The sequence below is a fragment of the Castor canadensis genome, chromosome 17, assembly GCF_047511655.1.
Source record: "Castor canadensis chromosome 17, mCasCan1.hap1v2, whole genome shotgun sequence".
Classification (NCBI taxonomy): Eukaryota; Metazoa; Chordata; class Mammalia; order Rodentia; family Castoridae; genus Castor; species Castor canadensis.
In genome coordinates, this window is record NC_133402.1 from 21,592,833 (window position 1) to 21,616,600 (window position 23,768).

A 23,768-nucleotide genomic window follows, 5' to 3' on the forward strand; every position below is an offset into this window, starting at 1 on the left:
CCTGGAACTGTGACCTTCCAGTAGCACCCTCTAAAGTAGCTAGGATTATAGGCGTGAGCCACCATGCCCAGCTCTGTAGTTTCTATTTTCACTTCCATTGTTCGGATAAGGAAACAAACCAGGAGGGGGCAGGAACTTCCCCAGGCAGTGGCTAAGCCCAGAGAGCAGGCCTGAAGCCAGTAGAAGCGGCCGTGTGGGGACAGGAGGGATCCAGTGTCCCACACTTTCCCACATCACCTGCTGTTTTACACATTTTTGAGCCAATGTTTAAAAATCAGGAAATATAAAAAGCCAGTTTCCTGGTTCTGAGAAAGTAGGCAACGGGAAGGCTGGGCCACTTGGGGTCCCCTTCCTGCTGGGGCTGGGTGGCTTGGTGCTAGTGGCAGCTGGACTGGCCCTCAGGCCCTGTGGCCCACACTTGGTCTGAGCAGCGTCCTGTCCCCCAGCCTGTGTCCCTCGTCTGCCCCGTGGCCCTGTGATCAGTCAGTGCTTGAGTGTTGGGCCTCTGTCCCCAACACACCCAGGCCTCCCCCATCTGACTTCCCCACACCCAGCCAGTCAGCCACGGAGGCCACTGGCCCCTGCCAAGCTTGGCAGCCTTCCCTTGGTTCCCAGAAATCCAACCACAAGCCCGGATCACACGACACAGCCAGGCCGGCACCGTGCGCTCACCTGGCCGCTCTGAGCACACACCTGTCCATTTTTCTCTTCCACTGGCCTGGCTCCCAGGGCCTTGGCCCTGGGAACAAACTCAGCAGCGTTGCCCTGGGGGTCAGGTTGTGCCGTGGGGACTGGAAAACACTCTGATCCGGTTCTGTGGTGCAGAGACTCTAAGCACCTGTTTCCTCTGGTTCTCATACTTCAGATACCCTGCCACAGCTGCAGAGGATGAGACAGGACCAAAAAGGGACCAGAGGCAGTCAGCCATCGAGGTCATTCATGCCAGAAACATTACTGAACACCCTTTACGTGTACACAAGTAAGTAAGGAATCTTCTAGAAGGATAATAACTGCCAAGGAGAAAAACAAATGCAGGTCACAGCAGATTAAAGAGGGGGCTGAATTTTAAATAATGTGAAAGGAGACCCAGGAGCCAGGACTTAAAGGAAGGAAAGGAGTGGGACAAGAATGATCCGGCAGTGGGAGCAGCATGTGCAAAGGCCCTGTGGTGGAGGGGGCCTGGTAACTTTGAGGGACAGTGAGAGACCATGTGTCCAGAGAGGAGGGGAAGGAGAGGAGGTTAAGAGGGAGGGTCAGACAGGTAAGAGGGGGTAAGGAACATGGGGAGGGCCTCGGGCAGGTGAGGGACTTTAGTCTTGAGTCAGAGCAAAGTGGGGCTTGCAGGGGGTTTGCAGTGATGTAACCTGGCTGCAGAAATGTTTAGGTATTGTTTATTGCAGTCAAGGATATCTATAACATGAGATTTGCCATTTTAACGGTTTTAAGTGTTAGTTCAATGGCGTTGGGTACATTCGCATTGTCGTTGGGTACATTCGCATTGTCGTGTGCAGCCACCATCACCATCCTTTTCCAGAACTTTCTCATCTTCCCATGCTGAGGCTCGGCTCACCGAGCACTAACTTCCCGTGTGTCCTCCCTGCCAGCCCCGCCAGCCCTCCTCTACTTTCTTTCTCTTTTTTGGCAGTACTGAGGCTTGAACTCAGGGCTTCGTGCTCGCTAGCATGTGCTCTACCGCCTCAGCCACATCTCCAGCCCTTTTTGCTCCTGTTATTTTGGAGAGGGGGTCACGCCTTATGCCCAGGCCAACCAGGCGCGCGATCCTCCTACTTTACAGCTAGGATTATAGGAGTGAGCCGCCGCACCTGACTTCATTCTGCTTTCTGTCTCTATGAATTCATTATTTTATGAGTGTTGGATGAGTGAAATTGAACAGCATTTGCCATTTGAGTCCAGCTTCTTTCACTTACCATAATGTCTTCAGGGTTTGTCCCCCTTTTAGCATGTGTCAGAATTTTGTTCTTTTTTGAGACAAGATCTGGGATTACAGAAGTGCTCCATCACACTCAGCTATGTCCTTCTTTTTTCAGGGCTCAGTAATATTCTGGCATGGATGTACCACATTTGTTTATTGGCACAGGAAGTCCTTTCCACCTTTTGGCTGCTGTGAATATGGGCATAACAGGGGGGTCTCTGCTTTCAGTTCTTTTGGGGATGTCCCACTGAAAGCTCGAGACTCACTCTATAAGAGTTGCTGAGAGTACAGATCAGAGCAGAGGGGCTGGAGCGGAGCAGGGAGGTGCAGGACCGTGGTGAGGAGTGGGCGATGCGGGTACCGTGTTTAGGAACGGCTGACAGCATTTGCAAGGGTTGGTCTACGGGTTGAGTGCGTCCCCAAAACCCACGTGTGGGAAACTTGATCCTCAGTTTGGAATTGGTGGAACCTTGCTCACAATTTTTTTTGGCAGCACTGGGGATTGAAGTCAGGGCCTCGCACTTGCTAGGCAGGCGCTTTACCACCTGAGCCATTCTGCCAGCTGTGTGGAACCTTTAAGAGGCAGAGCCTAGTCGGAGATCAGTGGGATCCCTGACCTGAGATGGGGTTAAGCAGTTCTCTCCTGGGACCCTGAGTCAGTCGGCAACATCTGACATCGTTACAAAAAGAGCAAAGCTGGCACCTCCTCTCCCTCTGGCTTCTTGTCTTACCTGTGACCTCTTCCTCCATCAAGTGCCATCACCACTGCCTTTCCATTCCGCCGTGGAGTCCTGCTGAAGTCAGGGTCGTGCCCTCCAACGTCCAGAACTAAGAGCCAAATGAAGTTCTTCACTTTGTAAAGTTACCCAGCCTCAGGTATTTTATTACAGTAAGAGAAAACAACCGAATACGGAGCAACGTGGGACCCGAGAGGAGACACGAGGTGCAGAACAATGCCTGTAATGTGACATGATTTATAGAAAAAAAACTTACAAATCAACAGAATACATTTCGAGGGGTATATATGTCCATTTATATAAATGCAGAGACAAAGTCTAGTGGAATACAAATCAAATTAGTTACCTCTGGAGAGACAGGGAGAAGGGAGGGACAGGGATGGGGTGTGTGGTCAAGGAGAATTTTATCTTAGCTGTATGGCTTTTTATAAAGGGGTGTATTCAAAAATCTAATGACTCTACTAAATGGTGATTATGCTTTTAGAAAGAATGGGAGGGGCTGGATTTAATTTAGGCCAAGTCCTCCTGGACAATGGGGTGTTAAATGAGCCTGGCTCACCTTTGAAGCTACGTAATTGCTGAGTAAGTGACCTGAGAACACCGGCTGCTGCTGGAAGGAGAATCGTAAACCTTCCTCTGGCTTGGTCTGCTGAAAGATAATCTTTTTTTTTTTTTTTTAAAGATCTATGTACATAGCACTGTTTTTGAAAAACTGAGTATTTGAATTGTCATTTCTTTAATTTCACTTGAAAATTAAAGGTTTTCTTTTCTTGGTGGTGCTGGGATCAAATCCAGGGCCTCACAGAAGCCAGACAAGGTGTACCGCTGAGCCTCATCTCTAGTCCTGAAAGACAGAACTTTTCAGCCAGGAGCAGTGGCTCAAGCCTGTAATCCCAGCTGTTTGGAAGGCAGTGACAGGAGGGCTGATGTTCAAGGCCAGCCCTGACAAGAAAACATTAGTGAGACCTCCACTTCAGCCAAGAAGCTGGGCATGGTGGCGCCTCACTGCTGTCCCAGCTACTTGGGAGGTGTGACTAGGAGGGCCATGGTCCAAGGCCACCCACGCAAAGGCAGGAGACTCTGTAAAGCAAGCTGAAAAAACCCAAAAGGATTGGGGATTGGCTCAAGGGGTACGCTACCTGCCTAGCAAGTGCGAGGCCTGAGTTCAAATCCAATACCGCCCCCCCACCCCCGCAAAAAAAAAAAAAGAAGGAAAAATAAGATTGCATGCTTTGGGTCTTGTATGCTTTCATCGATCAGGCAAACACTGATGGCTGCTAATGTCAGTGGGGAAGGACAAGGGGACACTGTGCCCGCTGGTGGGGGTCCAGCAGCTGATATGGTGTATTCTTGTCCCCGCAAAACCAAAGCAAGCAAGACGTGAGCCTGAGTCTCGGCAGGTCCCTGGTAGAGCTGAACACAGGCTCAGGGATGGGGATGTCACCAGCAAATCCCATGACCCGGTTTTTTCATCAGAGAAACTGCAACACGGAGAGGGAGGAGAATCCTGGGGGCTCTGCAACGCAAAGTCTGTGGAGGTTCCTGATGAGGCAGCGGGCCGCTTGAACACCAAACAGACATTTTATGCCAATAAAGAGTTTGTTTGGTGGCACTGGGGTTTGAACTTGGGTCCTCGAGCTTGCCGAGCAGGTCTCTATCACTTGAGCCACGTCCTCAGCAGCCCTTCGGCTTTGGTTATTTTTCAGGCAGGGTCTCACATTTTATCTCAGTCTGTGATCTTCCTACACACGGCATCCCATGTAGCCGAGATTGCAGGCATGAAAAGCACACCTAGCTTGTGGGCCTGTTTTGTTGAGACGGGAGGCTTGCTAACTTATTCCCCGGATTGACCTTAAACCTGATCCTCCTGATGTCTGGCTCCTGAGTAGCTGGGATTACGGTGTGAAGCACCATACCCAGCTTTAGGTAAGGGTTTAGGTGTGGGAATGGTTTTGCTGTGAGTTTCTAAAAGGGTCCCTGTGTTTAGAGAAATATGGGGGAATATTTAGGCAGGGGATGGTGGGGTGCTTGGGTTTGCCTTAGAATAACCCACTAGTGTGTGGGACACGTGGAGGCAGTGAGGCTGGCTCTGGGTCACCATCCTGGGACCTGTGTGATGGCACTTGGGCGTCCATTATCCTGCTCTCTCGATGTTTGCATGTCTGGAAGTCTCCAATCATTGTTCACAAAAATGAAGTCTGTTCGTGTTCCTTCCTGTGTTGTTTTCCACTGTGCCAAGTAAGAAGTGTAATGGCTTTCAAATTCCCCATTGTCTCCATCCTCCCTCTCCACTCCCATTGGCAGCTCAGCCACCACCATCCCCCAATATTTCTGCGTGATCCTGAGGGACTCCTTGTTGCTTCCTGAGCATAACAAGTGTGCACCTGCCTCAGGGCCTTTGCACTTGCTATCCCCATATCCTAATGCTCGAATGTTCCTCCACCAGGTATCCCATGTCTCACATTCTAAAGTCTCTACTCAAATGTTACCTCTCCCCCCCAGAAAACTCTTACTCAGACATCCCAAGTAGAATAGCAACATCTGCCTCATAGGGACAATTCTTGTCCTTACTTTCTTGCTTTGATTTTTTCCGTGCTCTTGTTCCTCTGTGATACGTCAGCTTTCTGATTTGTTGATGTCCTCCTTTTCTAACTGGATGTAATTCCAGGAAGACAGAGCCTTTGTTGAAAAAAAATCCAATTGCCACAAACCAGTGCCAGGTCAGTGCCTGGCACACAGTAGGTACCCGTAAAGATTTGTGGGATAAGTGAGTGCTCATTTAGTCTGTACTGTTCTTTGTTCTTTTTTTTTTTCCTGGCAGCTCTGGGATTTGAACTTAGGGCTCCATGTTTGCTAGGCAGGCACGCTGGTACTTGGGCCGCTGCGCCCTTTATTCTTTATTATGAAGAATTTCAAACGTTCAGGAAGTGACAGTGAGTCCTGGAGCGGGTGCCCACACGTCACTCAGCAGTCACGATTCTGAGCTTTCAGTCAGAATGGCTTTATCCCCGTTTTTTTGGCTGAAGCATTTCATAGGATTTGCAGTCAATGTGACATTTCATCCCTAAGCAAGTCATGTGCACCTTAACAAAACGGGATGCTTCTTCATATGGTCACAGAGCTATTATGTCACCTAACAAAAACGAATTCCAAATCTTGATCGTTACCTAAGTCCTCCATACTCACACTTCCCAGTGCCCCCGGAACCGTGGAAGAGCCCCTTGCCTTTGAGCCTGTCTCCTAGGTCTCTTGAAGTTCCACGCAGCCTCTCCTCCCCTCCTTGCATCCCACTGGCTCGCTGAAGCAGCTAGGTCCTTGTCTTCATGGTGGAAACCCTGCGCTCTCCACCTCCCTGCGGCCTACACGTGTAGTGAACATGTCCCCGCGCCTGTCCTTCCTGTAAGCGAGGCACCAGTCCCTTGGCAGCCCAGGCCTGGCTGGACACAGCTCACACTTCTTCCCGGCCCTGCATTGCATCAATGGAGGCAGGACGTCAGGCTGGCCCACTGAGGCAGCGAGGGCGATCGCTGGGCCCCTCCATTGTGAAGACTTTTCTTCCTCTAGCACCATGGGCTGATGATTTGGCAACAGCGTTTCCTGAACCTTTTACCTTGTGGTGCACCAGCCATCGATGATCTTGGTCTGAATCAACAGTTTCAGTTCGAGTTGCAAAAATTCCAATGCTCTCCTTCCTCTCACCTCGATGAGCTGGCATTCTTCGGGAAAGAATGAGGCTGGAATGGATGCTTTCCCTCCAGCTGCTATGTCCGGAGTCATGGTGGCATATAATGGCTGGCTATGATGTAGATAAATGACTTTTTTTTTTTCTCTCTCTATTGTCACTATGAACTCAGTGATCTTTGGAAAGAGGTCAACGGTGCTTCATCATTTTGAAAATAACTTTTGATTTTGGAATAGTCTTAGTTGCCAAGATAACCGAGAAAGCCGGGCACGGGGGTGCATGCCTGCAATTCCAGCAATCACAGCCCTTGGGAGGTGGAGGAAGGAGTTTGAGGCCAGCCTGGGCTGCACAGCAAGCCCCTATCTCAATATATAGTTGAAGTTCATGCCTGCCTTTACCCAGTTACCCTAATGGTAATGTGTCCCTTGGCCGGGAGACCAGGTTACTACTAACTTCCTTTCTTTTTTTTTTGTGCAGTGCTGGGCATTGAACCTAGGGCCTTCACATGCTGGGCCCAAAATGGCCCAACTTGAGCATGTGAGCCCTGTCAGGCTAGCTCTGGGTCCTCTTGACTTGTTTGTGACCCCCAAATCACCTTTGATTAACTTCTTTGATTTGGCCCAACAAGATGGCCCACGCTCATCTGGGTTTGATTTCCAGATTTTTCAAGTTGAAGCTATAGCTTGGCCAACATTTAAAAAGTGGTCAATTTAACCCAACAATCAGGACTTCCCATCTCTCTCCAGAAGGCAGACCGCCTGGCATCCTTGAACTTGCATCCTGGTAGTGGGAAACTAGCTTCAGCATGGGTGGTTCCTCTGATGTGACACCTTTGACACTGGCCCTGTCCTGTAGCAACTGGTTGGCTCCAGGCCTTTGTGTATCCAGCCTGGATTCTTCCCAGAGGACTGGGTCGACACAGGGATGTCGGCGTCTGGCCTCTGCCTCTCCCTCCCGTCTTTCCTGTGTGACCTCTGATGAAGCCCACAATTCCTCTGCAAACTACATTTCCCAGACTCCACTGCCAGCCAATAGGCTTCCAGATAATGTGAGCCTGGCAGGAGATTGGCTGTTGGGGCAAAGGGTGGAGCTTCTTCTAGTAGGGCTGGGTCTGCTCTGTAGATTAGCTCCTGGCTGGCCAGCAGCCCTGCTCCTGGCTCCTTCTGCATGAGCCCAGCTCTGACGCACCATGTGACACACCACCTCCTCCCTGGTCCCTCCAGCCCCACTGCCAAGCCCAGGCAGCTCCACCAGCTCTTGCGTGGCTTCTCAAGCTGATGTAGCATTTGTGCAATCAACTTCTTGTATCAAATTCCTTCTATTGAAATACCTAGAATGGTTTTAGTTTTCGGATACAACAGGTGTGGCCCTGGCGTTCATGGAGCTTATCTTGGTTCCTGTCCTTCATCTGTATTTACTTCTTGGTGACTAAATCAATCTCCTGGCCTCAGTCTTCTCACCAGGAGAACAGGTAACAGTGGCACCTATCTCATTGTCAGGGTCAAATGCAGTAGTGTGGTAGGCACCTAGCTCACAATGGCGTGTGCCTGTCCACCAGGAACAGCCCGGGACTTTTTTCTCTGTGGCTCCATAGATACTCAGCTAATGTTTATACAGCACTTACTGTATACCACAGTCTTTACTTGTTACCTTGATAAACAGCCTTAAGGAACAGGTATTACTGTTCTCTAGTTTCCCAGATGAAACATCAAAGCAAGGTGGGGGAAGGGGGGAGAAATGACCCAAACATTGTATGCACATATGAATAGAAGAAAAAATAAGAAGTTAAAAAAAAAAAAAAGAAAGAAACATCAAAGCACAGAGAGGTGGAGTGACTTGCTTGAGGTCTCACAGCTCGTTGAGAGGAAAAGGTGGTGTGCCTCCAGTGTCTGTGTATTTCAACTTGTATTTCACACTTCCTAATATTGTTAGGGAGTGTAAGAGGAGGCCTGTCCTTCAACAGCTCCTATCTCTGCTGCAGACAAAGGCTCACCAGTGACTAAGCACAGTGCAATGTGCACATGCGTGTCCTTCCTTTGTGTGCTTATTCATTCACTCAATCGCTTATTCATTCAGCAAGCTTTAGGCACCAATTATGTGCCAATCCTTGTGCAAAGGGCTGATGAGGAGGCTTGTAGTCACTTGGAGAACCCAGATCACACCTCCTCTAGCCACTGAGTACCTAGCTGTTGAGAGGGGACGCTTCTGTTCATTTCCTCTTTTGAATTCCTCCAGAGTTTTGGATTGGGACATATCTGAGTTTACCTCCTGTTCCTTCATTTACTTGCTGTGTGACCTTTGGCAAATCACTGAACCTCTTTGTGTTTGCTTACACATGGAAAACTGGGGTTCTGTAACGATAATACCTACCTTACAGGCTTGCCATGAGGACAGAATGGGATGAGGAACGCAAAGCCCTTAGCAGCGTGCTCGGCCACAGGGAGGGCTTGAATCGAATCGTTAGCACTGTTGGTTGGGATGGCTTGTTAATTGTCCGTGACCACCAGCGGAAGGCTGTTGCAGTGCATGACACATTCCCTCGTTTGGCAAACCAGATGTGGCTCCCTCTGGCTTTTCAGCTGACAGGTCGCAGCAGACGGCAAACAATACTGAAGATGCATGGCAGACCAGTCGTGGTTAAAAGATGACAGGTTGGCTCTTGTTTCCTGGGGCTGCAGAGAAACACAGGCAAGAGCCCGCAGCCCGGCAGCCGTCCAGCCCGCCTGGCTGTCCCGACAGGACAGGCCTGGCCCTGCCCTGGCTCCAGGTCAGTCATGCCTGGATGGGTTTAAAGAGGTGAGCCATTTCTAATGCAGAAGGCGTGAATGTCAGCCCACAAACTTGGACGTGTAGCACTAAAGTCGTTTGCCTGTCTTTTACAGCACCATTTCTATGTGGTCATCTTCGTCCAGGAAGTAGAGACTTGATATCAGCCACTTCCCAATGTAAAGATGAGCTATATGCCGGGGACTCCCACATATCTCCAGTGTTTATCCTAAAATGACAACATGGCTCCGTCAACACGACCGTCTCACCTGGATGTTTGACTGGCACTGCCAAACTAAAGCTTCCCAAACTGAACACCAGGTAGTCAATGGTAACTCATTCTTCAGGTTTTCAGACCAGTGATATTGCCTTCGAAATTGAAGGGAAAGCCGGGTGTTGTAATCATGCCTGTAATCCCAGCGCTGGGGAGGCAGAGGTAGGAGGATTGTGAGTTTGAGGCCAGCCTGGGCTACATAGATTCCCTGCCTCTTAAGAAAGAAGTTGAAACAAAACTCACAGAAGATGAAACGAACCATTTACAGTGAACAATTTGGTGGACTTAAGTGTGGTCACAGTGCAACCACCACCTGTAATTCTGGAACATTTTCACCTCCCATGGGGGATCCCCCCCCCCGCCACCCAGGAGGCCTTCACTTCCCTCCCCCAACCCCCAGGGACCCCCCAGCTGTGCATTGTCTGCAGGACTTTAGCCATTCTGCACACCTCACACGAATGCAGTCAAGCAACGTGCAGCCTTCTGCGCTGGCTTCTTCCACCTAGCAGAGCTTTTCTGAGGCTGGAGCATGCTGGAGCACGCATGGTACCTCGCACCACTTCAGGTTGAGTCACTCTCCTCAGACAGGCCCCATCCTCTCCAAGGACCAGCCTAGCCAGCTGGCACGGCCTGCAAGGTTCTCCTACAATGGGTGCATGCCCACCCTGTCGCCCGGTCCAGAGGCAGGACAGGTCAGGGAAGCTGAGGCCTGGAAAACAGCAGCCAGGATTTCCAAGATGACACCATGTTGATGAATGGCTTCATTAAGAACACACAGGCACGATTTTCTTTGCTTTGAGCCTTACACCCTCAACAAGCTGCAGCATTTAGTACAAATCCAAAAGGGGAGCGGGAAAACAGCATCCCTCTCGCTCTGACCTGCTCGCCCGCATGATTCGAGGCTCAGAAATGAGTAAAGAGATCTTAGAGAAAGACACTTACCCTGGCGAAAAAGGGGACTCTGCTGGGTGCAAAAAGTGTTTACAAAGGAAAGTACTCATCACAAAGTTGGGCACCTGTCTTGAGGGCAGCATCCGGCAGGACCCATCCTTTGTTTCAAGGGATGCCCAAGCACCCGTGTCATTATGTCTCCACATTTAGCAAACAGGCCAAGCTTGAACACCTCTAGGTCCAATGGATATGACAGTGTGACAGCAAGAATGATGGGACATACGAGGTGTCAGAACAAAGGGGAGCCCTCATCCCAGGGAAGATTCCCATCAACCCCCCACTCCTTCCCCATAAATTCCCCTGACATCAGAGCGCCTGTGGCACCTGTCGTCAGCTGTGCCTGAGCCCATGTCTGGGCTGTACGATGTTTTCACCTTTCCTTTGCTTTATAATAGACTTTCTTGATCTCTACTCCATGTGCCCTAAAATCCTTCTTTTTTGTGACAACATCATGAACTCAGTACCCAAAGGACAGATGGAAGCCCTCTTCCTTTTGGAGATGTCCTTCCTGGGGCATCACCGACCCCAGTACCAGCTCCACCCCACTCCCTCTCACCTGGACTGCTGCAAGTCGTGCCTCTGTCTGTCACAGCCCACTCAGAGATCTCCTGCTGCAGTTCTGTCACACCGAATCCGGAGTCACAGCCATGTCCTCTGCTTGAATCTCTCCAGTGCCCCCAGTCTCACTCACAGTCAAAGATGGAGTCCTGATCAGGTCCCCTAAAGCCACATGTCTGGCCTCCTGTCCCTGCTTGGGCCTCATCTTTGCTGTTATCCTTCTCCTCCGTGTTGTCTGGCTGGTGTCTTTGCTCTTGATACACATGGCTGTTTATCCTCACTCAGATTCTTTGTTCTCATGCTCTTTCTGGAACATCCCTCCCCAGGCAGAGCTCAATGGTTTGCTTTGTTTCCTTCAGGTCTTTGTCCAAAAGTCCCCTTAGCAAGGACTTTCCCGGGGCAATTTATAAGATGCACCCGTCTCCGAGCCTGCTGCACCCCCCTTCTCTGACTGTAAACCAGCTGTCTCCCCTTTTAGAATGTGAGCTCATCACAGGCAAGGACTTGGGGGGCACTACTGTATTCCCATTTGTCTAAAATGCCTATTGCATAAGAAGTGTTTAATAAGTAATCATTAAGTTAGCAAATTTGGTATTCTCTGCTCTTTTCTCTGAATTTCAAAGTGCTTAGAAAGTGTCAAGATGTTGAGGAAAGATGTCTTTTATCTTAAAATGAAAACATTTCCAATGCCAGGTGTGGTAGTGCATGCCTGTAATCCCAGCACTTGGGAAGTGGAGGTAGGGGAGGTGGAGTTTGAGGCCAGCCTGGGCTGTATGTGGAGACCCTATCTCAAAAAGCGAAAACAACCCCCGCATACACTCACCTTCATTGCACACATTAAACCCTCTGCTGAACGGTCCTGAGTTTCTCCTGCTGTCACAGCCAAAATTCTCAACTCTGCTGTCCACCTTTTCTGCTTCCGCCTCCCCTCTTGTCCTCTTGTCCTCTTACCCACATCTCTGACTTCCTTGATGCCAAAATCATGGGCGGTTTGCACTCCTTTTCTTTGCCTCTCTGACAGTTTTCCACATTGATCTAGAAGAATGCTGTGGTTCAGTGTTTGTGCCTCAGAACTTCTCGGTTGGAAACTGGATGCCCAAAGTCACAGGTTGATGGAATTTGGAGGCGGGGCCTTTGGGAAGTGATTAAGGTCAGATAAAGTTGTGAGGGTGGGGCAGTGATGGCCTTGGTGGCTTCATGAGAAGAGGGAGGGAGGCTTGAGCTGGAACACTTGCTCTGTGTTGCTATGTGATACTCTACCATGTTAGAATGCAATAAGGCCATTGCCAGATGCTGGCACTGAGCTCTTGGACTCTTCAGACTTGAGAGCCCAGAGTCAAATAAACTTCTATTTTTTATAAATTACCTGGTCTCTAGAATTTTGTTATAGTAACAGAAAATGGATTAGACATGTGCTTCTGTGAAATTGTCTGCCTTTGGTTTTCATAATGTCACACCCTCATTCTCTCTCTTGTCCTTATGTACGGGGGACACTTTGTATCAGATGCCACTGTGAGTTCTACCTCTGCTGCTCACTCTCACATGTTGCTATTTCAAAGGGTTTTATTTAATTTTAATTGGGGGGGGCGGTATTGCAGTTTGAACTCGGGGCCTCACTCTTGCTAGGCAGGTCTTCTACTGCTTGAGCCATCCCACTAGCCAGGAGATTTTTTTTTAAAAAATACATCTTGGATCCTCAATTTCTAAACCTTCCTGGCTTCAGTTAGTCTTGGGGTAAATTCTTTAACCAGCTGATCATGCTCTGCCTCATGCAGCCCCCGTGGTCACGTTGTCACCCTGGTTTGCCTTTTGCCTCTAGATACACAGAGCTTTCTTCTCATCACACACGGCTCTTAGTGCTTTGTGTGGCTGCTGGCATTGATTCATCTGTCTGCACTCTGCCCTTCCTGTCCCGCCTCCCCTGCACCCTGATACCTCCAGCGTATGCTGGAGCTTAGACATCACTCCTAAAATGTTCCCCTTCTTCCCAGGCCCAGTGCTGCACACCCTACACCAAGTCCACCTCACCCTGGTTCTTTGGCTTCTTGAGTGCACAGCTGGACTACATTTCCCAGGCTCCTGTACAGGTGGGTATGATCATGTGACTGAGTTCTGGCCAATAGAAAGTGCGCAAAATGATAGGAGAGCCTGTTCAAAGCCTGGCCCCTCAGAATGGCTGTCAGCCTCCACGTTTTCTTTCTGCCAAGTGGACGCAGAGGATTGATAAACTCGGGGCCACACAGAAAAGCGTGGATCCTTGATGTCCACATGGAGCCGAGTCTCAGCTACCCTCTCCCAAGCCAGCATGAAATTTTATTTAGATTTTAACATGCATGAGAAATAAATCTGATTGCATAAGTCACTGAGATTTGGAGGGCATTACAGCAACTAACCTACCCTGATTAATATACTTGATCAATTGTTCTTCCCGCCCAGGGAATCCTTTCCTCCCCATCACAGCACCCACCGTGTTGAATGGCCACAGTCTCTCCCTGTCTCTGGGGCTGTGGGAGGACGTGACTCGTGCCTCTTATTCTAGTTGTAAGCCCGCATTCCGCTCACACCTGGCCTGTTGCAGCCACTAAGTAAATATTTGTGGAATTGTTTTTGTGGTTGTTGAACTCTCTGTTTCTGAGTGCCTGTTTTGGTAACTTGCCCAGGACTGAATTCCTCCTACCTCTCACCAGCCTCTCCTGACATCCCTGTCCTGCCTGTGAACCAGTTCAGTAGCTGTGAGCCTCCACTCACCTGTCTGGATCCCGACCCTGCTCAACTCTCTAGTGCCTGATGTCTGTCTTTTGGATGCTGCATCTCTACCTGCTGGGCTGAGCACCCCTGAAGTCCTGCGACCTCACTGTTTTCCTGGTTCAGAGCCTAAGCTCTGCCAATGTCAGTGGCAAGCAGACGAGAGAGGTTAGTAAGTGAAAAGAAGTCAGAACAGGAAACAGGGTATATAGTATGCAAGCATTTGAGGAAAAATTCCAAATTAAGTAGACATTGGAGTTTGCATAAAATATCTTTAGAGGGCTGAAGGTGCGGCTTAAGTGGTAGAGCACCTGCTTTGCAAGTGCGAAGCCCCAAGTTCAAACCCCAGTACCACCAGACAGACAAATAGGTTCTTTAGAAGAACCTATCAGAAACTAGAAATAATAAGAGTGGGAGAATTGTCTTGGGATGGTGTGTGGGGGGGGTCTCTGTCACTCATTTGCATTGGGTACAGGTTGAATAATGGCCCCCCAAAATGTGCATATCCCAGTTCCTAAAACGTGTAACTCTGTTACCGGACATGGCAAAAGGACTTTGCAGACGTGATGAAATGAAGAATCTTGGGATGGTGGGGTGGGAGTGGTGGGGGGGGGCTCCTGGATTATCTGTGGGATTCAGTGTAATCTCAAGGGTCCTTGTGAAGGAGGCAGCAGGATGAGGAGGACAGAAGTGGATGTGCTAGTGGAGCAGGGGGGTAAGGAGAGGTGGCAGCCTGTGTGGAAGATGGCTGAAGATGCTGGCTGTAATCTAAGGCGTGCAGGCAGCCCCTAGAAGCTAGAAGAGGCACGGAGACAGATTTTCCCACAGTGTGCAGAAAAAACATGGCCCTGCCCACACTTCAGTCTTAGGACTTCTGGTGTCCAGATGTGTAAGCTAACAAATGCGCTTGATAACTTTGTGGTGAGTTGTTACAGCGGTGATAGGGAATGAATACTTGGAAACTTACATCTGCATTTTTTCCAAGTTTATGTCTTCAAAGATGTTAATGAAAGCACCCATCCAAAGGTCTGCTCCTTAAACTCCATCCCATAGAAAGACAAGATCAGGACCCAAAATGCAGATTTTAATGAGTCCGAGAAATGTGCTGATCAAGCGACTGCCCCTCCATTCAGGACAGCAGTGTCACTGTGACACTTCCTCCCGTCATGGGCTGTTCCCCTGGCACACGATGAGAGTCAGTGTCGTGCCAGATAGCACAAAGCGGATGAGTGAGAAGGAAATGTGTGTATAAGGTGACTTACTGGGTGAGGGACGTGTGGCTCAGTGGTAAAGCATTTGCCTAGTATGTGCCAGGCCCTGGGTTTGATCCTACCACTGAAAAATAAAAGATAACCTTATTTTTGATTTTTTTTGTTGAAAAAGACAAAATTACCCAGAAAAACTTGTATATGTATGTGCAGTGTGTGTGTGTGTGTGTGTGTGTGTGTGTGTGTGTGATGGGTGGGTGGGTAGGTGTGTGTGTGATAGAGAAAAAGAGAGAGAGAGAGAGAGAGAGAGAGAGAGGTGTGTGCTGCTGTGTGGGTGTCTGGGGAGTGGAGTGGAGAAAGAATTGGATACATGTGAATGAAGAAAAACAGAAGATCACACAGTTGAATTTTGTAGGTTACCTGGGAGGGAGGTAACCCTCCCAGAGTAAGAGAGGCAGAGAGAGCCCCCCACCCCCTGCAAGTCTGCTGCCACACACCTTTGTGAATCTATGTAAAATTGTGCGTGGAAGTGTATATGCCGAGAAGAAAGTTCATATGCAGGAGAGCCTACCGAACAAAACAAGACCACGACATTCACCAAGTGTTTACCTTGGGTGGAGGAAAGGAAAAGTGCAAGTGACCACAATAATTTGAAAACCCAGGCTCCAGAAGACTGACTTAGATGATTATCTGGTTCTACCTCTTTCCCACTGTGGGACTCTGCACAAGTTTATCCTCTGTACTCAGGAGGCAGAGATCAGAAGGATCGTGGTTTGAAGCCAGCCATGGGAAATAGTTTGTGAGACCCTATCTTGAAAAAACCCATCACAAAACAGGGATTGTGGAGTGGCTGAAGTGGTAGAGCACCTGCCAAGCACGAGTGAGGTCCTGAGTTCAAATCCTAGTAACGCCAAAAAAAAAAAATAGGGGGCACAGTGCCCCAGCATGGTGGCAATTTCACCAGTGGACAGAGACCTGAAAGCATGGCTTTCCCTGTCCATGCTACGAGCTAGCATGAAGTCAATGAGCACGTGGGTCAGAAAGGTCCATGTGCCAACTACTGGTTCAGTGACAAAGCCCCAAAGGTCAGGGCAGGGCAGGTGGGGGGAGCGCTACTGGGAAGAGATGCTGATGGTGAGGGAGGCACGGTGGCCTGGCCTGGTGCTTCCTTGTGCCTGGGCTCTCTGGCTGGAAGTCCTGATTCTAAGTCAGTCTTCTCTCTGCTCAGATAATGGACCTGGGTTCACAGTTCAGGGTCTGCTCTGGGCAGCTCATACTTGACCGGGGGTCCAGCCCGGTGATCACACAGGAGAGACTAACCTAGGTCAGCATTTGGGGCTATCCCAGCAGACAGCGGGAGGCCTCCAAATGATTATTGGTTCAAATCTCTACAAAGGGGTCACCACCCATGTTGATCTCCTGTCCTGGCTTCTCAGAGCCAGGTGACCCCCAGCCTTCAGGGCCAGACCCACCCCCGCTCCTGAGCCAATCCTGGTGTCTACCTCTCCAGCTTTTGTGTGCTTAGCGCTTGTCTGATACTTCTGTAAAACTTTTGTATTCAACACTTCCTTCATTTAAAAAAGAGTACGTCTCTTACAAATACCATACAACTGGTTTCCTTTTTCAAGACAAAAGTTGAAGGTCTGGGAATGTTTGACTTTTTGTGAGGGAATTCAAATATACAGGAACCATCTGCAAGTGTCCTGATGTCCTTGTCATCATTTTATGTCTTCCATTTATCTTGAATATTTGTTTTTATCCCTTTTCTAATGTCTCCCTCTCTAGTGACTTGGAAGTGTCAAATCTTATTTTCATTTTATTTGTGATTAACCCTAAATATTTCACAACCAGCTCCCTACTTTTTTTTTTCCTGTGCTGGGAATTGAGCCCAGGCTTTGACAAGTGCTCCACCACTGAGCTGTGTCCCCAACCACTGACAAAGCTTTGGGTTGAGATTTTTTTGCGAAATTATTTACCACTTTGCATTGACTTTCTACAATGACCCAAGGACAAAGGTGATCTATTCTAGTACAGATGAGAAAACCAAAGATCAGAGGAATCAAAGGCATAGAGGAATGTCTGTCTGCAGCATGTATGCAGAAGCAGACATTGAATACGGGCAGCTCGGCTCTGGGCCTCACAGATGTCACCATTCGGGGATATCACCTGCATTTCCGACACAGTAATCTGTGCCTAGGTCTTGTATCAGCCAAAAGTATGGGACATAGTATATATATGTTCAGTCTTAAACATATGGTGCATTTTATGATTATAAATATATGTTTATTGTAGACACTAGAAGCACAGAGAACTATAAAGAAGAACATAAAAACCACACGCCCTCCCAGCTTCCAAAGAAAACTGCTAACATTTCGTGTATTTCCAGACTTTTCTTTTTACTCTCTACATAACTTTTCCTTACAAGGAGGCATTGATCATTTGTAATCCAAAATTGTAATAGCTGTATATTACAAGCATTTCTCATGTTAAAGTATTAGAAAACACAAGTTTTAATGATTTCTAATGTTTCCATCTACAGGACAGGCACTGTCCCTGTGACAGACAACTTAAAGGAGGAAGGGTTTATTTTCCCGTGGTCTCGGACCACGGTTGCTTGGCCCCATCCATGGCTTGGGCAGAACATCATGGCGGCCGGGGGGGTGTGGTGGGGGGTGTGGTAGGGGGGTGTGGCTCACATGACAGTGGACAGGAAGCAGAACCAGGGGCAAGGGCAAAGCTCGCCAAGGGCATGCCCCCTGGCTCACTTCCTCCAAGAAGGCCCCCTACTTTTTACTACCTCCCATGAACCTGTCAAGAGGTTAATGTACTGATTAGGTCAGAGGTCTGGGGACCTGATCACTCCCTAAGAGCCCCTAATATGAGTCCGGAGGTGGTGTGGGGGGTCTTTCATATGTAAACTGTAACAGGATAGCTACAAGGTGAGTTATTTGGATTTTATTTGTTGTTCCTATTCTTCGCTTAGAACAAATTTCTATAATGGATTTGTTAAATTATACCGTTTATTCCCAACTATAAGAACAATTTTAATAATGTAATTCTTAAATTATAGGAATTTTTGTACTTCCTATAGAAGAGTTGGGCCTGGAGGTGTGGCTCACATCTAGAGGGTCTGCTTTGGAAGTGTGAAGCCCTGAGTTCAAACCCTAGTCCCCCCCCCCCCCAAAAATAAAAGACTTCACAGGTAGCAGAATTGGTGGGTCAAAAGTGATGGAAAAAATTAAGACTTTTTGCAATTTTTTTCCAAACACTTTGTAGGAAAATGGTGCTAGTGTTCACTCTTATTAGTGTGTGCCAATTGTACACAGGGGTCTCACTGTGATTTTCCATAGCACACAGAGGTAGTTTGATCTTGCTTACCCTTTACTTTCTTATCCCCTTGCTTTTTTTTTTCTCACAATTTTAATAAGTTTCACTATTCTGTTTTCTTTCTTTCTGTTTTTTGGCATTGGGGTTTGAACTCAGGATCCCAGGCTTGCTAGGCAGGCGCTCTACCACCGGAGCCACTCAGCCAGCCCTCACCATTCTATTTTCATAATGCATATAATGTACTTCAATCACATTCAAACCCATCACCCCTCCTTTCACCCTCCCCCTTTCATGGTTTCCCCTAAACAGCCCCCCTTTTACATCACAACATTTTTTCCTTCTGTTTTTTGTCTAGAGTCTGCCTGCAAGGGAAAACATGATATTTGTCTTTCTGAGTCTGGCTTATTTTGCTTATCATCATGATCCATTTTTCTGTCATCAACATGATTTATTCTTTATGGCTGAGTAATACTCCATTGTGCATATCACCCCATTTTCTTTATGCATTCATAGTTGATGGGTACCTAGGCTGATTCCATAGCTCAGCTACTGTGAATAGTTCTGCTGTAATAATGGGTGTGCAGGTGTCTCTACTGAGGCTGACTCACATTCTTGCAGGCCCAGGAGTGGTCTAGCTAATGGTTCTGTTTTTGGAACAATGCCCACTCTTACCAGACATTTATGAGATTTCCTGCTCACAGTTAGTGTTCAGTAAACATTAGCTACTTTTATAAATTTGCTTTCCTGAAATTGTGTCAATATTTATCACTAAAATGAAAAATTCCAATATGAAAAGTGAAATAAAGTATTTCATTCTTATTTTAATTTGCATTTCTTCTGATTGTAAGTTTGACTTAACAGTCTTACCTCTGTTTAAGTTGCATGCCTGATTCTTCCTTTAATATATCTAGTAATGTTTTTCTTAGTGATCCCCTAAAACATCTATAGACTGGGGGTACAAAGCTTTCATTTTGTGTATATGACAAATATTTGCCATTTGTTTATGCATTCGTCTATTTTTTGTTGCTGTAACAGAGGATCTGAGGCTGGGTACTTTATAAAGAAAAGAGGTCTATTTAGCTCACAGTTCTGTAGGTCCGAGAGCATGGTGAGGGCCTCGTGATGGATAGTGTCACAGTGTGGAAGAGACCAAGCAGCAAGACAGGAAGGCAGAGAGATTCCTGAGTCAGCACCAGTCTTCTGTAACCCATCTAAGAGAACTCACACTAGGAGACCAGCATTAATCCTTTTCCAGGGCCTAACCCCAACAACCTGGTTACTTGCTCTAAGCCCCACCTCTTAATGGTCCTGCCATGTCTTAATTCCTCCAACCTGGGGACCAAGCTTCCAACCACAAATACCTGGGGACACAGTCCAGCCATATCCAAACCACCATGGCAGATAAGGTGCCTTTTTTGTGTGTGTTTTCTTTGCAGAATAGTGACATTTTTATGTAGGAAACGCATCAATCTTTCCTTTGCTGAAGTTCTTAGGGTTTCCCCAACAGAAGAGCAGGTATATATTTTCCTATATTTTTTAGAAACAATTTTTCCTTTTGGTGGGACTGGAGTTTGAACTCAGGGCTTCACACTTGCAAAGTGGGCGCTCTACCACTTGAGCCACTCCTCCAGCACCTGTTTGCTGATTTTATTTGTCATAGTTAATCAACTTGGGACTTACATGAAAAGAAGGAACAAGATAAGAATCTAACTTACTTTCCCACTAACCCAGTACTGTTGATGGAGCAATTCCTACTTTCCTCTGGTCCTTAATGACAGTATGGACACATGGTAAGTTCTTGGATCTCCTTGTGTCTTTCTGGACCACCTGCTCTGTTACTCTGACATTAATTGTGTTATGTGCATTTTTACTAAGGCTACATTATTTAATTATTACTTATAATACTGGGTTTTTGCATCTGGCAGACAAAAGCCCCTTTGACAATGTTTATTTTTCGAAGTTTTTTTAGTTTTCTTTGGATAACTTTGATGATCTCTTCACCCCATTGCTTCACAATTAATGACCTCTTTGGAGTTCTGCTTCTATTAAGTCTGTAGAGTATTGATATTTTAATAATTCTTACATTCCTGTTAAGGAAAATGGATTTTTCCTTGATTTAGTATTATTTAATCCCCCTCAATAAGTTTTTTAGTTTTTTTCAAAGAGAATTCCTGTGCAATTTTACTGGTACGCTATAAAAATTTGGGCATGGACAGAGATCTGTCTCAATAAAAATTCCGAACCTGCCCTGGCAGACAGCAACAGATCCCGATCAAATGGCTGTTGGAGCTCTGAGGAAAATACAGCAGAAGTGACAGAAAAGAGCCAATATTCTTTCATTATTCTTGGAGGAACTCTTACACGGGTATAATGGGGGAGTTATGAGAAGAGGTGGCTTCCCAGAGGAATAAAGGCAGGGAGGCAACACAAAACCCACCTCAAAAGAGTCAATGAGAAATGTTCTGTGTACAAAGTCAGCAGGGGTTTTAGGGAAAGATGTCAGCCGCCATCACTGTGTCGGGGAAACAAAAGCCACAGAAACCGGCAGGATTGCTCAAGCTTTCTGGGTGCCAGTTGGGCAAGATGGATTGAAAACCTCAAGCGTATTCATGCTCTAATAAAAGATATAATGGTAGATGTGTCTAAACGTTAATCTTGATGGATATTTATTTATAACAGCAGTGTACTGCAAACCACTTGTCGAATAGTAGGGCTTTGTGTAAGGAATCCTGATGCATTCATACACTGAAATATAATACCACCATTAAAAGATGCGGTGAGAATACTTTCACCTGGGACAATGTCGAGTGTGACGTTGACTCAGTGCCTTTCAATCTTGGCTGTAGGGGAGACTCACCTGAGGAACTTCTTTATTTATTTATTGTGGTTCTGGGGTTTGAACTGAGGGCCTACACCTGGAGCCACTCCACCAGCCCTTTTTTGTGATGGGTTTTTTTGAGCTAGGGTCTTGAGAACTATTTGCCCAGGGCTGATCTCAAACTGTGATCCTCCTGATCTCTGCCTCCTGAGTAGCTAGGATTACAGGCGGGAGTCACCGGTGTCCAGCACCGGAGGGGCTTTTTAAAAAATGCTGAATCCCAACACCCAAGGCCAGAGGTTCTAATTCAATTGGTCTAAGCTGGGACTGAGGTACTTGTATCTTTTTAAATGAAGTTGAAAGTTTAACTTGGAGACAATTACAGGTTCACATGCTATTGTAAGAAATAATAGAGGAAAAGCTCAGTTTCTCCCAATAGTGAAATCAGGCGAAACTATAGTGCAATGTCTCAAACAGGATTTTGACATTGATTCAGCCAAGATAAAGGACATTTCTATCAAAACAAGTCCCATGTGTTACCCATACAGCCACAGCTCTCTCCCTCCTTGACACATGTCCCCTCTCCTCTTAGTAACCCCTGGAAACCACTAAACTGTTCTCCATTTTATAAGTTTGTCATTTAAAGAACGTCACATAGCCAGGCACCAGTGGCTCAGGCCTGTAATCCTAGCTACTCAGGAGGCAGAGATCAGGAGGATCAGGGTTCAAAGTCAGCTCTGGGCAAATAGTTCTCCAGACCCTATCTCAAAAAAAAGCCATCACAAAGGCGGAGTGGTGAGTTCACACACCAGTATGGACAAAGGGAGAAAAAAAATGATCTCACAGATGGAATTACATGGTATGCAGCCTTTGGAAATTTAAAAACAATTATTATTTTTTTATGATACTGGGACTTGAACTCAGGGCCTGTGCTTGCTAGGCATGTGCTCCACTGCTAGAGCTGCTCCACCAGCCCTGGAGACTTTTTAAAATTCAGCACATTTCTCTGGAGATCCATGTAGATTTCTGTATGTGAACAATTCATTGGGTGACACTCACTCATGTCACAGATGTGGTAGTGCTTGCAGTCACTCACTTGTTGAACGGTGTTCGGGTTATTCCCAGGTTAGGGCTGCTACAATAAAGCCTTTATTAACTCATATTTTGGTTTCTGGGTGAACAGAAGTTTTCATTCTTTCAGGATGAATGTGCTTCAAATGTACTGTGCCACTTTTTTTTTTTTTGGTCTCCAGAGTTGTTTTTTTTTTCCTCCAAAGCTAAGGTGTCATTTTTCCCTACGGGTAAGAGGTCAGTTTCCCCCAGGGGTCATTGGTGTCAGTATTTTCCTGACTACCTTCAGTGTGCTTTCTTTATCTTCAATGTTCAGAATTTAATTAGAATATGTTTTGTCTTGAATTGCTTTGGGTTTTCCATGTTTGAGTATGAACAGCTTCTTGAATCTATAGGTTTATGTCTCTTCAAATCTGAGACTTTCTTATTTCTGAGTCCCTTCTCAGTCTCACCTGTCATCTCTCCTTCCAGAAGAGATGGAATTGAATCCCATAAACGTAGGGCCTCTTGTGACAGCCCCTGAAGCTCTGTTCAGTTTTCTCAGTGGATTTCCTGTTGTTCCGTTGGATGAATCCTACTGTCCTGTCCATTCAAGGACTCCCTCCTCCGCCTCTCCATCTGGCTGCTGAGCTCATCAAGCATGGGGCTCCTCATTTCAGTTATTGCACTGCATTTTTCTGTTCTAAAATGGAATTTAGATCTCTGTGTCTTCTATTCCTGGGAAGCTTTCTATTGTATTTCTTTGTTTCAAGCATGTTTGCAATTGCTTATTGAAATACTTTTTTAGTAGCTGCTTTAAAATCTTAGATAATTTTTTTTTTGGTGGTAGTGGGGGTTGAACTTGAGATCTTCTGCTTGCCGGGCAGGTATTTTACCACTTAAGCCACTCTGCTAGCCCTCTCCTTTGTTGCTGTGCTGTGTGGCATTTATAAAAGTTCTTAGAATACTTTAAATATGTCATACTTGGCTGTTTTTTTATGGTGGTACTGGGGTTTGAACTCAGGGCTTTGCACTTGCAAAGCTGGTATTCTACCCTGCTTGAACCACAGCTCCAGTCCCTTTTGCTGTGGTGATTTTGGGGATGAGGTCTCGAACTACTTGCCTGGGCTGACCTTGAGCCTTGATCCTCCTGATCTCAGCCTCTCAAATAGCTAGGGCTGCAGGTGTGAATCACCAGTGTCCAGCTTCTTCCAGCCCTTTTTGTGTTGTTTATTATTTATTTTTGCAAAACTGGGGTTTGAACTCAGTATTGGTTATTAATTTATTTTTGCATAACTAGAGTTTGAATTCAGGGCCTCACACTTGCTAGGCGGGTGCTCTATCACTTGAGCCACTCCATCTGCCCTTTTTTTGTGTTGGGTATTTTTTAGATACGGTCTCATGAACTATTTCCCATGGCTGGCTTTGAACCTTGATCCTCCTGATCTCTGCCTCCTGGGTAGTTAGGGTTACAGGCGTGAACCACCAGCACTCTGCTTGTATTGGTTATTTTTAAGATAAGGTCTCACTTTATGACCCAGCTGACCTGGATTGCAGTCTTCCTGTTTGTACTTCCCTGAGTAGCTGGGATGACAGGCACATACCATGGTGCCCTGCCATGGTTGAGATCAGGTCTCACAAACTTTTTCTCCAGACTGGCCTTGAACTGTCCTCCTGATTTCTGCCTCCCAAGTAGCTAGGATTATAGGACTGAGTCAT

At 47.0% G+C, this 23,768-nt stretch overlaps 1 long non-coding RNA gene across 1 annotated transcript; it reads right to left on the reverse strand.

Annotated features, from left to right (window-relative positions):
* Nucleotides 1-245: 245 nt before the first annotated feature.
* On the reverse strand, nt 246-12,070 carry LOC141418525 (uncharacterized). Its single transcript, XR_012443154.1, has 4 exons — nt 10,900-12,070; nt 9,842-10,101; nt 8,723-9,347; nt 246-2,890 (listed from the first exon to the last, which is right to left on the reverse strand). It is a non-coding gene; the product is annotated as an uncharacterized lncRNA (long non-coding RNA).
* Nucleotides 12,071-23,768: the final 11,698 nt, after the last annotated feature.